Below are 14,394 nucleotides of genomic sequence, written 5' to 3'. Positions count from 1 at the left end.
AGTTCCTTCAATATTATCCATTTGCTGCAGAGTCCTTCAAAACCTAAATTCTCTTACCAAATGCCCTGCTCCAGGGGAAATTTTATGAGCTATAATTCTTACCTCAATCCAAGAAAAGCTACCTATTCTGTAGAGGCATTAACAAGATGTCTTTTGGTCCCCACGAGCTGACTTTGTTTGATGTAAATTTCTAGCCCAGACACCCATGATATAAAAAGAAACATACTCAAGAACCAGGTTTTTTATCCATCATTTTAGGTTACTTGTGCCCTCTAATATACACTCCTCATACCAAAGTATTATGAAATGTTTGAATGAAATTATTTATAGTTTCAGGGGTAACAGGTATTCTAATTCCTGCTAAATGGTATCTTACAGTATGAAATTTCATATCCTATGCTAGGACCATACTACTAGAACCCAAATCCTCAATATTATCCCAGAGCATCAGGGGGCAGCTGCAGGAGCAACCGGAAAGGGAATGTTGACCCATGTCACCACTGCAGCTTTGAAGGACACATGTAACTCACAACTCCGGTCATCCGGAACAGCTGACGCTATGGAATTATTAAGCTTACTGCTCACAGAGGCTGAAGTCAGTTGGATGCTCTTATCTATGATGGGGGCTCTTCCACCAACAATTTCATCCCTGTTCCTTGCTGCCCTCAGCAAAATAATCAACCCAACAAACCATAGCTGGATGCCAAGATTGCAAATATTTCCACAACTACTTTGAACTTGCCTTTGGTGCTCAAGTACAAGGGGACGAAAGAGATCCAGATGATGAAAGGACCAGCATTCCAAACGTGATGCATTTTCCTTCGTAGTAATTGTCCGGCAATTGGCGAGTGACAAAGGTTGTTAGAAAGCACAGCAAGGCCAGGAGGACATCGATCCCAACCATAGAGCATAAAAGCTCTACAGAACCTTCATCACATTCCAAACTAATCTTTATATTTTGAGATTCCATGTTCTTATACAATCATGGGGGCTCCAATACTAAGTAGGCTATGCATATGCCAATCTCAACTAGAACAGAGACCAGCACAATGATTTTTCGATAAAGGGAGTGGATGGACATAAGTTGGGTTTTGGATTTAGAAATTCTGTAGGCTAAAAACAGTGATATAGTCTTTCCAAGAATGCAAGACAGGCAAAGAGAAAAACCTGTTGCCAAAGTGACCTGGCGGGTCATGCGGGACCAGTTGTATGGCTTGCCAATGAAAAGCACGGAAGACAGCAGTATGATGACGAGAAAGCTGAATGAGAAAGCTCAGCTCCCGGTCATCGGCGTTCACAAGCGGAATATGCCTGTATATCACGTACACAATTCTGACTGCCAAGACCACAAGCACCCCAAAGATAGAGAGAATGACAAGCATGAATCCCAGGGCCTCGTCCTAAGCAAGGAATTCCACCTCTTTCAGCACACCCTCGCTCTTTTGTGCATTTGACCAATAGTCTTTACCACATTGTTCACACTCCCTTTGAGCTAATGAACAAAGAACAGAGGATTGACTGCAAGAAAATCAATTGTCCCCTTCAGCTGCAAATAGCTCGGAGCAGCCAAAGACCTAGTGCAGGATTCATTGAGATTCCTTTTACAAAATACACAACATCTAAAAAAAAAAAAAAAGAAAAGAAAAGAAAAGAAAAGAAAAGAAAAGAAAAAAGGAAAGAAAAAGCAGCAATACAATGGTCTTAGACTGCGCAACTAATATTACAGATTGAGAATTATCTTCAGTTTTGGGAAATCAGTCTGCCTCCTTGGTTTCCACCTTTCCCGTATGGGCCTTTTCCAGTAAGATGCCTCTTTCTCTTCCAAGTATCCAGTTGAGAAGGGAGGTATGTATCCTCATAAACCAAAGAACAATCCACAAATTGTTCCCATGCATGAGAAAATCAAAGCTACTAAGGTGAAACAATCAAGAGGATTGTGATAAGGTTGATTAAAATACAAGTTTTTTAAAAAGATTTTTATTTATTTATTTGAGAGCAAGAGAGAGAGCACCTGAGAGAGAGATCCAAGCAGGGGGTAGGGGTAGAGGGAGAAGCAGACTCCCTGCTGAGCAGGAAGCCTGATGCAGGGACTCCATCCCAGGACCCTGGGATCATTACCTAAGCTGAAGGCAGACACTTAACTGACTAAGCCAACCAGGTGCCCAAAATACAAATGTTTTCAACCTTCTATTCAACATTACTGCCACCTACTGAGAAGAATTCTGTCTTTTCTCCCTCCGCTTTCTCCTCTCTATCCTCCAGATGCAGATTCCAGAGAATAGGCAGAGAAGAACTGAGAATAAGAAGGGAAACAAAAAGAGCAACCATGTTGACTAAAGTTGAGAAAAAGTTGGGAGCCTTCAGCTGGGCAGAATCTCCAAGGGAGAATATTACAACATACGAAGAAGCTATTTGAGGTGAATTCATAGTAAATTATCAAATAGATCTCTTTAATGTTCTCTGAAAGTTGCAGGTAAAGATCGGAATTCCCTTTCAATCCCTTTGGACTGCTGAATTGGACTTCTCTTGATGTAACTCAGTGCAGAGACTGGGTCACGTGGGACTCAGGGAGGTGTTCAGGTTACCTGTTTTCCATTTGGAGAAAATTTTACATTTTTAAAAATTCTCCTTGAAATAAAATGTAATTGAGGGCCTTTTGGAAAAGGACAAGGACCACATGTATTATCTTTAAAGACAGAGATAAGAAGAGATAAAGTACACCTGATCCAACACGCTTCATTAAGGCTAAGCAAACCAAACCCCAATAAAATCCTGGTCATGAAGAGCGGCAATGGAGCAGGTTGTGGAGAAAAAGTCATAGAGTGGTTGTTACGGAATTCATCTGTAAAATTCATCCCGCAAACCTTAAGTAATTATGGCCTTAAGTCCATTGTCTTTACGGATAGAATTCTCAATCTTGTAATTCCAAATGAGAGATAATACAGTGGAATATAGAACTGTAATTCACTTATTTTTCCTATTATTCACTATTTTTTACTTAACTAACGTTTAATCTATTTTAGAAATTGAAATGATTTTAAGTACTTTTTATGAATCCATTTATTCACGTTTCACATTTCATTTTAAAAACATTTTTTTCTCTTAAATTCACAGGTGCAAATCCTTTTCCCAACTTTAGCAGCTTTAGAACTGAAACCCAATATTATGGTTTTTTTCACACTGCACAGAATATTCAACAGTTTGATGGATTATAATGATTTTTGTTATAAATTGTTCACACCTATTTATAAAGATGGCTCACAAAGCCCTCTTCACCAGAGCATGCTTAATCTAATCGCATTTCAACCTCATTGGAAAATATGACCATCTCTACCTGGTTCCTGTGACACGTGTCCATCAGCACATGGGATGCAGTCAAAGCAACATATTAGCTCCCCCTGACGAATCCCCTTCCAGGTCCCAGGATGACATAGATCAGTACACACCGAATGAGGAAGCGAGCAAAGACAAATACAATGCATGTAACAAAGCCTCTCGTCTCTGAAAACAAAAACAAAAACAAAAAACTGAGAGAGTTCACATCTGGATTTCTATGGGTTTTGTGGTATCTTGGGAAACCCAGGATATCTGGACAAGGATAACAGACAAAGAGAATGAATGACACCTGGAGAGCCTACAGAGGAATTTTGCTGAAAGTCAGTCTTGTGGTTGATTCTAGAACTCAGAGCTCATCTTCGAGCTAGGTCTTTCCAGTTTTGGGGCCTCAGACCAGCCTCTATGCCCGTGATACTCTGGGGAAGGGACAATTTGATAAATCTGTTCCTGCTTGTGGGGCGGCCAGTGACCCCAAGAATTGTCTGGAAAGCCTGAAAAAGATTTCTTCTCACAAGGTCACCCAACATAGTCTGAAAGTCAAAAATGTGTCATAAAGGGTCAGTAGAAAAGAAAAATAAAAGATCTTTTCCATGGGAAAAATTTACAGGACAAAAAGGAAATGTGGACAAGGCGTAACACTGGAATATTTTCTCACAAAAAAGTTTTGAGAGCTCAATGGTAAACACAGGTCTCCCTTTACATTCTACATGGATGTGTACTTTGAAACCCAGTACAAATGCAATGTTTCTAAACCAGTTTATATCTTAATGGAAAGGAAGAGCATCCTATTTAAAAAGGAGATAAAATGTAGTTTCCATTAAAGAAATTTTTATTTTGGAAAGTGAATAATCACATTTTTATTTATTTTGGAAATCAGAATTTTCCTATATTGAATTTTATAGGTTAAATCTGAATTAGATAACAATGAAAAATATTAGAAATCTCTGAGATCAGTTATGGCATGTAACATTACTGAAGCGTGTATTGCTGTACACAACAGACAGACTTTTTTTTTTTAAGATTTTATTTATTTATTCGACAGAGATAGAGACAGCCAGCGAGAGAGGGAACACAAGCAGGGGGAGTGGGAGAGGAAGAAGCAGGCTGCTAGCGGAGGAGCCCGATGTGGGGCTCAATCCCATAACGCTGGGATCATGCCCTGAGCCGAAGGCAGACACTTAACCGCTGTGCCACCCAGGCGCCCCCAGATAGACTTTTTATAAGGTGTGTATGTGACCACAGAATGAACTGGATTTCCTCTCTCCTGACCCAGTCTTCTGAAAAGAGCTCTCCATATATCTTTCTTTGAAAATCATCATAAACAATGAGCTGAGGCCTCTTTGTTCCACTTCCCAGTATCCCTCCTCTTCTCAACCCCAGTAATCTAGCTTCCAACCTACTCGTCTCACTAAAATGTTTCCTGCCGTGTCTGCTAGCTTTTCTTCTAGCTACATTCTCTTTTGTATCTGTTCAATATTTGGCACTCTTGATCAACCCTTCCTTGAAATGCAGGCTCGCTTGTCCTCCACTGGGCCTTTTATTTATTTTATTGGTTCTACATCCTCCACCTTTCTCACCACTGTGGGCATTATCTTAGGTTTGGCCTTAATCCTCTGCTTTTATCTCTTGATATAAAGCAGCTCATTCACTCTTCGTCTTTGACCAGCAGCTCTATTTAAGAACTCCCAAATCTTGATCTCTACCAACTTGTCCCACCTGAACTCTAATTCCATCTAAACTTCCAGTTATGTCCCTACTTTGAATTTCCACCATCATCTCAAATTCAACATGTCCAAAGCTATCCCCATTTACTATTCCTTCTCCCAAATTCCCCATTTCTGTCACTGACACCACCATTCTGATCCATAACCTCCAACCTTATCTTGCATTATTTGCCTATATATACCCTCTCCTTCACTCAGGCCCATCTGCTCACGAACCTCCAGACTCAGTTTACCATCACGAGTTAAATCACGTTGTATACTCCCCACTAATTATTTGATGCAGGACACTTCCAAGTCCAGTCTGTAAGCAAATCCACTGGTTTCTAACTGTAAGATATCCAGAACCTGACTATTATGTGCCATTTCTATCACATCTATCTTGCCTCAAGCACCGAATTATTTTGGATTATTTTATTGGTCTTCTAATTGGTTTCCCTTTTTCTACTCTTGTCCCCCACCCCAGCTCACTCCTTCAGTTTATTTTCAGCATGGCAGACAAATGATCCTTTATAGATTTTATTTATTTATTTATTTATTTATTTATTTATTTATTTATTTATTTCTAGAGAAAGAGATAGCATGAGCAGGGGGAGGAACAGAGGCAGAGGGAGAGAGAGAATCTCAAGCAGACTCCAAGCTGAGCACAGAGCCCAGTGCGGGACTCAGTTTTACCACCTTGAGATCATGCCCTGAGCCAAAATCAAGAGCTGATCGCTTAACTGACTGAGCCACCCAGGCGCCCCAAGAGATGATCCTTTAAACTCTAAATCAGACCATTATTCTTCTCTCTCAAGACCCTTCCGTGGCTCTCCTTTTCACTCAGTGTAATAGCCAAAGTCCTGAAATAATCAATAAGGCCCTATGTGATCTACCCTGTCTCACCTCTCTTCCCTCCTCTCCCACTACTCTCCCTTACCTTCGCTCTGTCTAGCCATACTGACCTCTTTGCTGTTCCTCGGAAATGCCAAGCACGCCCCTGCCTCAGGGCTTAGAAACCGCCATTCCCTCTGCCTGGAATGCTCCGCCCCCAGATGATGCATGGATTCACTTCCCTTTCTGTTCAAATATCACAGCAGTGAGGCCTTCCCTGACCACAGTATGTGAAATCACAACACTCCCCCGTCACTGCCTCTCTCATGCCCTTCCACTTTTTTCCCTCCAGCACTATCACCCTTTAAGATAACATATAATTTATCTATTTGTCTTGTTTATTGCCTGTTTCCTCCTACTGAAATGTTAGCTCCATTAGTCAGGGATTTGTTCTGTTTTGTACAGTGACATATCCCCAGTTCCTAGGAGAGCATCTAGTATCTGTACTATTGTGCTCAATAAATATTGGCTCAATTAATTGATTAATTACATTGTAAGTGCTATGGAGGCAGTGTTTTGGGGGTTGTGTGTGTGTTTTACTTCTTTCTCTTTACTTTGTAGTTTGTGAAATAACAGGTAGATTCCAAAGAATCCTCCAAAGCTGGTTAATTTTGGAAGGAGGAGAATATCATTATGAACTTAATGGATTTAAAAATGTGTTTTCTGGGGCGCCTGGGTGTCACAGCGGTTAAGCGTCTGCCTTCGGCTCAGGGCGTGATCCCAGCATTATGGGATCGAGCCCCACATCAGGCTCCTCCGCTAGGAGCCTGCTTCTTCCTCTCCCACTCCTCCTGCTTGTGTTCCCTCTCTCGCTGGCTGTCTCTATCTCTGTCGAATAAATAAATTAAAAAAATCTTTAAAAAAAAAAGTGTTTTCTTTTACTATGTTTATTTTCCTTATTGATGCTCAAGTTTTCCAATTTTTGACCAGGAAAAACTTCTGCTTGGCTCCTGCATTCTTTTTTTTTTTTGAAGTATAGTTGACCAACAATGTGAAATTAATTTCAGATGTACAACATAGTGATTCCACAAGTCTGTATGTCATCCTATGCTCACCACAAGTGTAGCCACTGTCTGTCAGCATACAACACTATTACAGACTATTGACTACATTTCTTATGCTGTACCTTCCAACCCCATGACTTATTCATTCCATAGCTGCAAACCTGTACCTCCCATTCCTCTCCACCCACTTTGTCCATCCTCCCGCCCCCGTTCCCTCTGGCAACCATCAGTTTGTTCTATTTTTTTGGTTAATTTCTGCTTTTTGTTTTTGTGTTTGTTTTGTTTTTTAGATTCCACATATAAATGAAATCATATGGTATTTGTCTTTCTCTCTCTGACTTATTTCACCTAGCATAATACCCTCTAGGTCCATTTATGTGGTTGTAAATGGTAAGATGTCATTCTTTTTTATGGCTGAGTAATACCCCCATTATATACATATACACACCACTTTTTTTAATCCTTTCATCCACGGATGGACGCCTGGGTTGCTTCCATATCTTGGTTATCATAAATAATGCTGCAATAAACAAAGAGGAGCATACATCTTTATGAATTAGTGTTTTTGTTTTCTTTGGGTAAATACCCAGTAGTGGAATTGGATCATATGGTATTTCTGTCTTTAATTTTTTGAAGAAATTCCATACTGTTTCCCACAGTGGCTGCAGCAATTTACATTCTCACCAACAGTGCATGAGGATTATTTTTTCTCCATATCCTCACCAACATTTCTTATTTCTTATCTTTTTGATTCTAGCCATTCTGACAGGTATGAGGTGATAATCTCACTGTAGTTTTCATTTGCATTTCCCTGATGATGAATGATGTTGCTCATCTTTTCATGTGTCTGCCATCTGTATATCTTCTTTGAAAAAAAAATGTCTATTTAAGTCTTTTGCCCATTTTTTGTTGGATTATCTGGCTTTTGGTGTTAAGTTGTATAAATTCTTTATATATTTTGGGTATTAATCCCTTATCAAACATGTCATTTGCAATACCTTCTCCCATTCAGTCAGTTGCCTTTTCATTTGATTGATGGGTTCCTTTGTTGTGGGAAAGCTTTTTATTTTGATGTAATCCCAATAGTTTATTTTGCCTTCATTTCCCTTGCCTAAGGAGACATATCTAGTAAAATGTTGCTAAGATCGATGTCAAAGAAATTACTGCCTGTGTTTTCTTCTAGGAGTTTTATGGCTTCAGGTCTCACATTTAGGTCTTTAATCCATTTTGAATTAGTTTTTGTGTGTGGTGTAATCAAGTGGTCCAGGTTCATTCGTTTGAATGTAGCTGTCCAGTTTTCCTCGTAGATTTATTGAAGAGACTGTCTTTTCTCCGTTGCATGTTCTTGCCTCCTTTATCATAGATTAATTAGCCATGTAAGTGTGGGTTTATTTCTGTGCTCCCTGTTCTGTTCCACTGATTCTATGTGTCTATTTCCGTGCCAGTACCATACTGTTTTGATTAATACAGCTCTGTAGTATATCTTGAAATCTGGAATTGTAATACCTCCAGCTTTATTCCTCTTAAGATTGCTTTGGCTATTTAGGGTCTTTGTGGTTCCATACAAATTTTAGTATTATCTGTTTTGTTCTAAGAAAAAGGTTGCTGGTATTTGGCAGGGATGGCACTGAATCTGTAGGTTGCTTTGGGTAGCATGGACATTTTAATGAAATTAATTCTTCCAAATCACGAGCATGGAATATCTTTCCATTTGTTGGTGTTGTCTTCAATTTTTTTCAACGTTTTATAGTTTTCAGAGTACAGGTCTTTCACCTCCTTGGTTAAGTTTATTCCTAGATATTTAATTCTTTTTGGTACAATTGTAAAAGGGACTGTTTTCTTAATTCTCTTTCTGCTGCTTTGTTATTAGTGTATAGAAACTACAACCAATTTCTGTGTACTAATTTTGTATCCTGCACCTTTACCAAATTCTTTATTAGTTCTAATAGTTTTTTTTGGTAGTCCTCAGGGTTTCCTATGATTAGTATCATAGCATCTGCAAATGGTAACAGTTTAACTTCTTTTTTTTTTTTTTAAGATTATTTATTTATTTATTTATTTATGTGACAGAGAGACAGCCAGCGAGAGAGGGAACACAAGCAGGTGAGTGACAGAGGAAGAAGCAGGCTCCCAGTGGAGGAGCCCGATGTGGGACTCGATCCCAGAACGCCGGGATCACGCCCTGAGCTGAAGGCAGACGCTTTAACGACTGCGCTACCCAGGCGCCCCAACAGTTTAACTTCTTAACCAGTTTGGACATCTTTTATTTCTTTTTATTTTCTGATTATTGTGGCTACAATTTCCAGTGCTATGTTGAATAAAAGTAGTGAGAGTGGACATCCTTGTTTTGTTCCTAATATTAGAGGAAAAGCTCTCAGTTATTCACCATTGAGTATGATGTTTGCTGTGGGTTTTTCATATAAGGTCTTCATTATATTGAGGTATGTTCCCTCTAAACCCACTTTGTTGAGAGTTTTTATCATGATGAATGTTGAATTTTGTCAAATGCTGTTTCTGCATCTATTGAGATGATCATAGTATTTTTATCCTTCATTTTGTTGATGTGGTATATCATGCTGACTGATTTGTGAATATTGAACCAACCTTGCATCCCCAGAATAAATCCCACTTGATTGTGATGAATGATCCTTTTAACGTATTGTCAACTGTGGTTTGCTAATATTTTGTTGAAGATTTTTGCAAGAGATCTCTTAACCTATCCTATTAATTTTTTAAAATTCTTTTTTTTCTTTTTTCTGTTTTGCTTGGGTGCTTTCCATTACCCTGTCTTCCAGATGTCTGATCTGTCTTCTGTATCTGCTAATCTACTGTTGATCCCCTCTAGTGTATTTTTCATTTCAGTTCTTGTATTCTTCAATTCTGATTGGTGCTTTTTTACATTTTCTCTCTCTGTTGAAGCTCTGAGTTCTTCCACTTTTCTCTCCAGTCCCATGAGCGTCTTTATGATCGTTACTTTAAACTCTTCATTGAGCATATTGCTTATCTCCATTTCATTTAGTTCTTTTTCTGAGGTTTTCTCTTATTCTTTCATTTGGAGCATATTCCTGTCTTCCCATTTTGCTTGACTTTCTATGTTTCTATAAATTAGGTGGAACAGTGACTTCTCCTACACTTGAGGGAATGGTCTTATGGTTGTCACCTGTGTAGACTGTGCCCAGTGACTTTGGCTGGTGGGCTGGAGCTATGTGGGCTGGGGATCCCAAGGCATTCTGTGCTGGAGCTGCCCTGGTGAAATAGCTGGAGCTGAAATGGACATGGGCTGGGATGGCCCTGGGGCTCTCCATAGAAGAGGGCACCCTGGCAGGACAGCTTAAGCGGAAGTGAGTGCTAAGTGGGAGGCTGCTGAGCTCTCTGCACAGAGGGCGCCCTGGCAAGACAGATGAAGCTGAAGTGGGTATAAACCAGGGTGTCCTGGGGTGCTCAGGACAGGGATTGCCCTGGCAGGCCAGATGGAAATGAGGTAGAGTGTGGACTGGGAGGTCCCAGGGTGCTCCATGTAGGGGGTGGCTAGAACTGAGGCCAGTGCAGACCAGGTGTTTCCAGGGTGTTCTGCACAGGAGCCACTACGGCAGGGCAGCTGGAGCTAAGGCAGGCATAGCCAGGAAGTCCCAGAGTGCTCTGTACGAGGGGTGCCCTAGCAAGCCGTCTGGAGCTGAAGTGGCATGGGCTTCGAGTCTTCTGGGGCACTGCTCCTTGGTGCAATAGCTGGAACTGAAGTGGGCACTGACGAGGGATGTTCCGGTGTGTACTGCAACCTCCTTGGTGGAATGGCTAGAGCTGGTGTGGGCTAGCGGCCCAGGAAACGCTGAGGCAGCAGGCCGGTAGGGTAAACCGACCCTGTTACCATATGCACTATCAAGGTGGAGGGGGAACATAAATCCAGCACTCACTAGCCCCTCCAGCCCAGAGAAAGTTCCAGCAGCTCCATCCCTGTTTGGCAAGGTTCTAGGACTAGTCCCTTCATATTCTAGTTGCTTTTTTAAATCTCAGCCTTTCTTTCTGTGCCCCAAGACAGACAAATCTGCTCAAGGTCATCTCAGAGTACTCTCTCCCCACTGAGGTTCCCAGTGTCGGAGGTGGGGGTTCCCTTTGTTACCACGTCTCCATCTCTCTTGTCATTCTCGGAGTAGTCTCTCGATCTTTTTTTGTGCACAAGCTGTTCAGTCAGCCTTCAGTTCTTCTTCAGGAGGAAATGCTCTATAAACAGGTGTAGATTTGGTGTGTCCATGAAGGAGGTGAGTTCAGGGTCTTCCTATGTCGCCATCTTGGACCGGAATTCAGGGTAGTGGTTTTTTTGCAGTGCTTAACAAGCGGAGGACTCATAGTAGATGCTTAGTAAATTTGTATCGAATTCACTCAAACCGATTTCATTACACAAATATTTCCCCAATTTTAATAAGGAAGATAAGAAAAATAAAATTATTATGCTCTAATGAAACTTATTAAAATAGAAATCTACTATGATATTTTACTCTTCTTCCATCAATTTTTAGTAGAACGAGCAGTCTATGAGCCTTGTCTATATAAGCAGTAACATCTCTTTTTCATGCAAACATTATATTGAGTATCTACTATATGCCCAGCAGTAGGAATACAAAGTGAAAATCTCAGCCCCCATTCAGAGAGAGAGTTGTAGATCATAGAGGATAGTTTATACTCTAGGCCTAGGACAGCTCTGTCTTCTGCAATGATATAAGTGTTATATATCCAATATGGTGCTCCTAGCCACCGGTGGCTCTTGAACACTTGAAATGTGGCCAATATGACTAAGGAATTGACTTTTTAACTTTATTTAATTTTAATTATTTTAAATTTTAAAAGCTACATGTGAATAGGGGCTACCAATTTGGACAGAACAGCTCTAGGTCAAAGAAATAAAATGCAGAAGAGAGCTGTGGCCCCACAGTGGCAAACACTGTAACTTTTATTTTTATATCCTGTCATAGTGTATCTGATTGCTGCCTAAGGATGGGCCAGGAAAGGGAGAAACTGGTGTGTCTGTGTGCATGCTTTCGTGAGTATGCATGAGTTTATATATGTTTACTGACGCCCATGGAAAGGAGAGAGTGAAAAAAAAGAGAGAGAGAGAGAGATGAAAAGAGATATAAAAAAAGCTCTTCTAGGCATCTGGCACAGTATAGGAGCTCAGCAATCTTAATTTCCTTGTCACTTATTCTCAGATCTTTTCCCAGCAGAATTTGGAACACTGTTTGGGGATCTCAGATCTCAGGTCTAAAGGGCCACACAGGAAGAGAGAAGATAGAGGAATAAGAATCAAGATGAAAACAGACCCCACACCCCCGAAAAAAGTCTGCAGCAGCAAAGAAAAACCCCTGGTTGCACCAATGCCCACATTCAGTGTCCTGGCTCCTGCTGGTCCCTTCATTCTGAAATCCACATGGAAGATTAAATTGCCAGTGCTTTTCCACCCCCCCTATCATTTTACTGTGACCGGCAGTAACCACTGAACTAGAATATCCAAGGCCCTCAAGTCCTACTCTCCTAGAACTAATATTTCATTAAGGGTAAAAAGTTCAGCTGTCTGGGAAGGAATGGGGTTCCTTCGTGACTTCTGGTAAGTGATGAAGTTTCCCCTCAACTTTCTCCAGTCCTTCTCCAGGTGCTGTCTTTATGTCATACCCGGGGACCCAGTCTCTAGCTCACCAGCCACTTCTCAGTCCTGCATATCAAAGCCCTCTTGTTGTTACAGAAGGAGGAGGAATACAAACTGTAATAATAAGTAAAATAAGTAACAATAATTCTCTCCCAGTAAATAATAATAATAAGGAAAATAATAGTTTTTTATGTAGGGATGTATTTTACATCCAAAGAGGATGCATTTAATCCTCAAACCTTATTTCTACTACCTCTCAGAACAATTTTGAAAACAATATTTTGGGAAGAATTTGAAGCTTATGAAACTCATCTTTCTGTCCTATAAAAGATTTCCTGAAGCTACATCAAAGCTTGTTGACATATTTGTGCACCCACACATATACTATACTGGTAGCTAGTGTTCCCCACTCTAAATTGTATTATGAATTTGTAAATTCTCTCTATCATTCTTTGGCCCTGAGAACAAATAAGAAAAAGGGTAGGAAGAAATGAAGTCCCTCTAGAACTACCATCAGAAGGGGAAAGAAAGACCTCTGGGTTGCCCCAGGATAATGGTAGCTGCTAAACTGGGAATCTCTCCACACACCCTCTCAAAAAGACCACACAAATTAAAAAAAACAAAAAAAAAGTAAGTAAAACCACACATGACCCATGACATTAGCATCATAAAGAAAATACTATGAACTTCAAAGTACTTGTATGTAGAGAAATAGCCATTAAATTCCAGCAAGGCCATCTCTAGAGTTCCTCCCTCATCCCTGGGTAGGTGGAAAATGGACGGAAACCTGGAAAACTGTGCAGGAAAGAGTAAGGGGGAACCGAGAACCAGAGGCTGATGAAGAGCAGACAAATCATTCCTATTGTTCCAGCCTATGTTAAAACAGGTCCCGAACCGTGGAGCGAGACAGCATCAGCTCTAGGGAAAGTTCTTCACTGGGACTAGAAGGTATATGGAGAGGGAGAAGTGCCTTTCTGAGATGTGGAAGAAAGGGAAAGAAAATGGGAAAATTAGGAATCCTGAAGAAACAAGAGTGAACCATTAAACCAAAAGACACATTAAGCTTTCCTTTACCACAAAAAGTCATGTCTTAAATGAACTACTACTCTTCACTCTACTAAAAGAAGGCAGTCTTGAAATAGGGATTTGTAAACTCTCATCCTTATCTATGAATAAAAGCAGGTGTAAGTGCCTTGATGTACGTTTACTATAAGAAGAAAACAGAAAATGAAAATCAAAACATTGCTGCAGATCCCATCAACACACACACACACACACACACACACACACACACACAACCATTACCCAGAAGAATAATGTAACATAGCATCTTTTTTTTTATTTTAATGATTTTTTATTATATTATGTTAGTCACCATACAGTACATCCCCAGTTTCCGATGTAAGGCTCGATGATTCATTAGTTGTGTATAACACCCAGTGCACCCTCCTTACAACCCATCACCAGCCTATCCCATTCCCCCACCCCCCTCCCCTCTGAAGTCCTCAGTTTGTTTCTCATAGTCCATAGTCTCTCATGTTTCATTCCCCCTTCTGATTACCCCCCCTTTCTTTATCCCTTTCTTCCCCTACCGATCATCCTAGTTCTTATGTTCCATACATGAGAGAAATCATATGATAGTTGTCTTTCTCTGCTTGACTTATTTCACTTAGCATTATCTCCTCCAGTGCCGTCCATGTTGTAGCAAATGTTGAGAACTCATTCTTTCTGATAGCTGAGTAATATTCCATTGTATATATGGACCACAACTTCTTAATCCAGTCATCTGTTGAAGGGCATCTCGGCTCCTTCCACGATTTAGCTA

The 14,394-nt window shown here is 40.5% G+C and overlaps 1 pseudogene across 1 annotated transcript in view; it reads right to left on the bottom strand.

The window, feature by feature from the left end:
• Positions 1–447: 447 nt before the first annotated feature.
• Positions 448–14,394, bottom strand: part of LOC123801795 (vomeronasal type-2 receptor 1-like) — a 42,754-nt pseudogene continuing 28,807 nt past the window's right edge. Inside the window, exons 5-6 of the transcript XR_015727943.1 lie at positions 3,335–3,459; positions 448–1,492 (exon numbers count right to left, since the gene is read on the bottom strand). The product of XR_015727943.1 is annotated as a vomeronasal type-2 receptor 1-like (transcript). The remainder of the gene's footprint in view (positions 1,493–3,334; positions 3,460–14,394) is intronic.

Source organism: Ursus americanus, chromosome 20 (genome assembly GCF_024610735.1).
Source record: "Ursus americanus isolate L20-20 chromosome 20, mUrsAme1.1.p, whole genome shotgun sequence".
NCBI classification, from domain to species: domain Eukaryota; kingdom Metazoa; phylum Chordata; class Mammalia; order Carnivora; family Ursidae; genus Ursus; species Ursus americanus.
The sequence above is the reverse complement of the archived record's forward strand: the minus strand, read 5'-3'. Positions and strand labels throughout refer to the sequence as shown.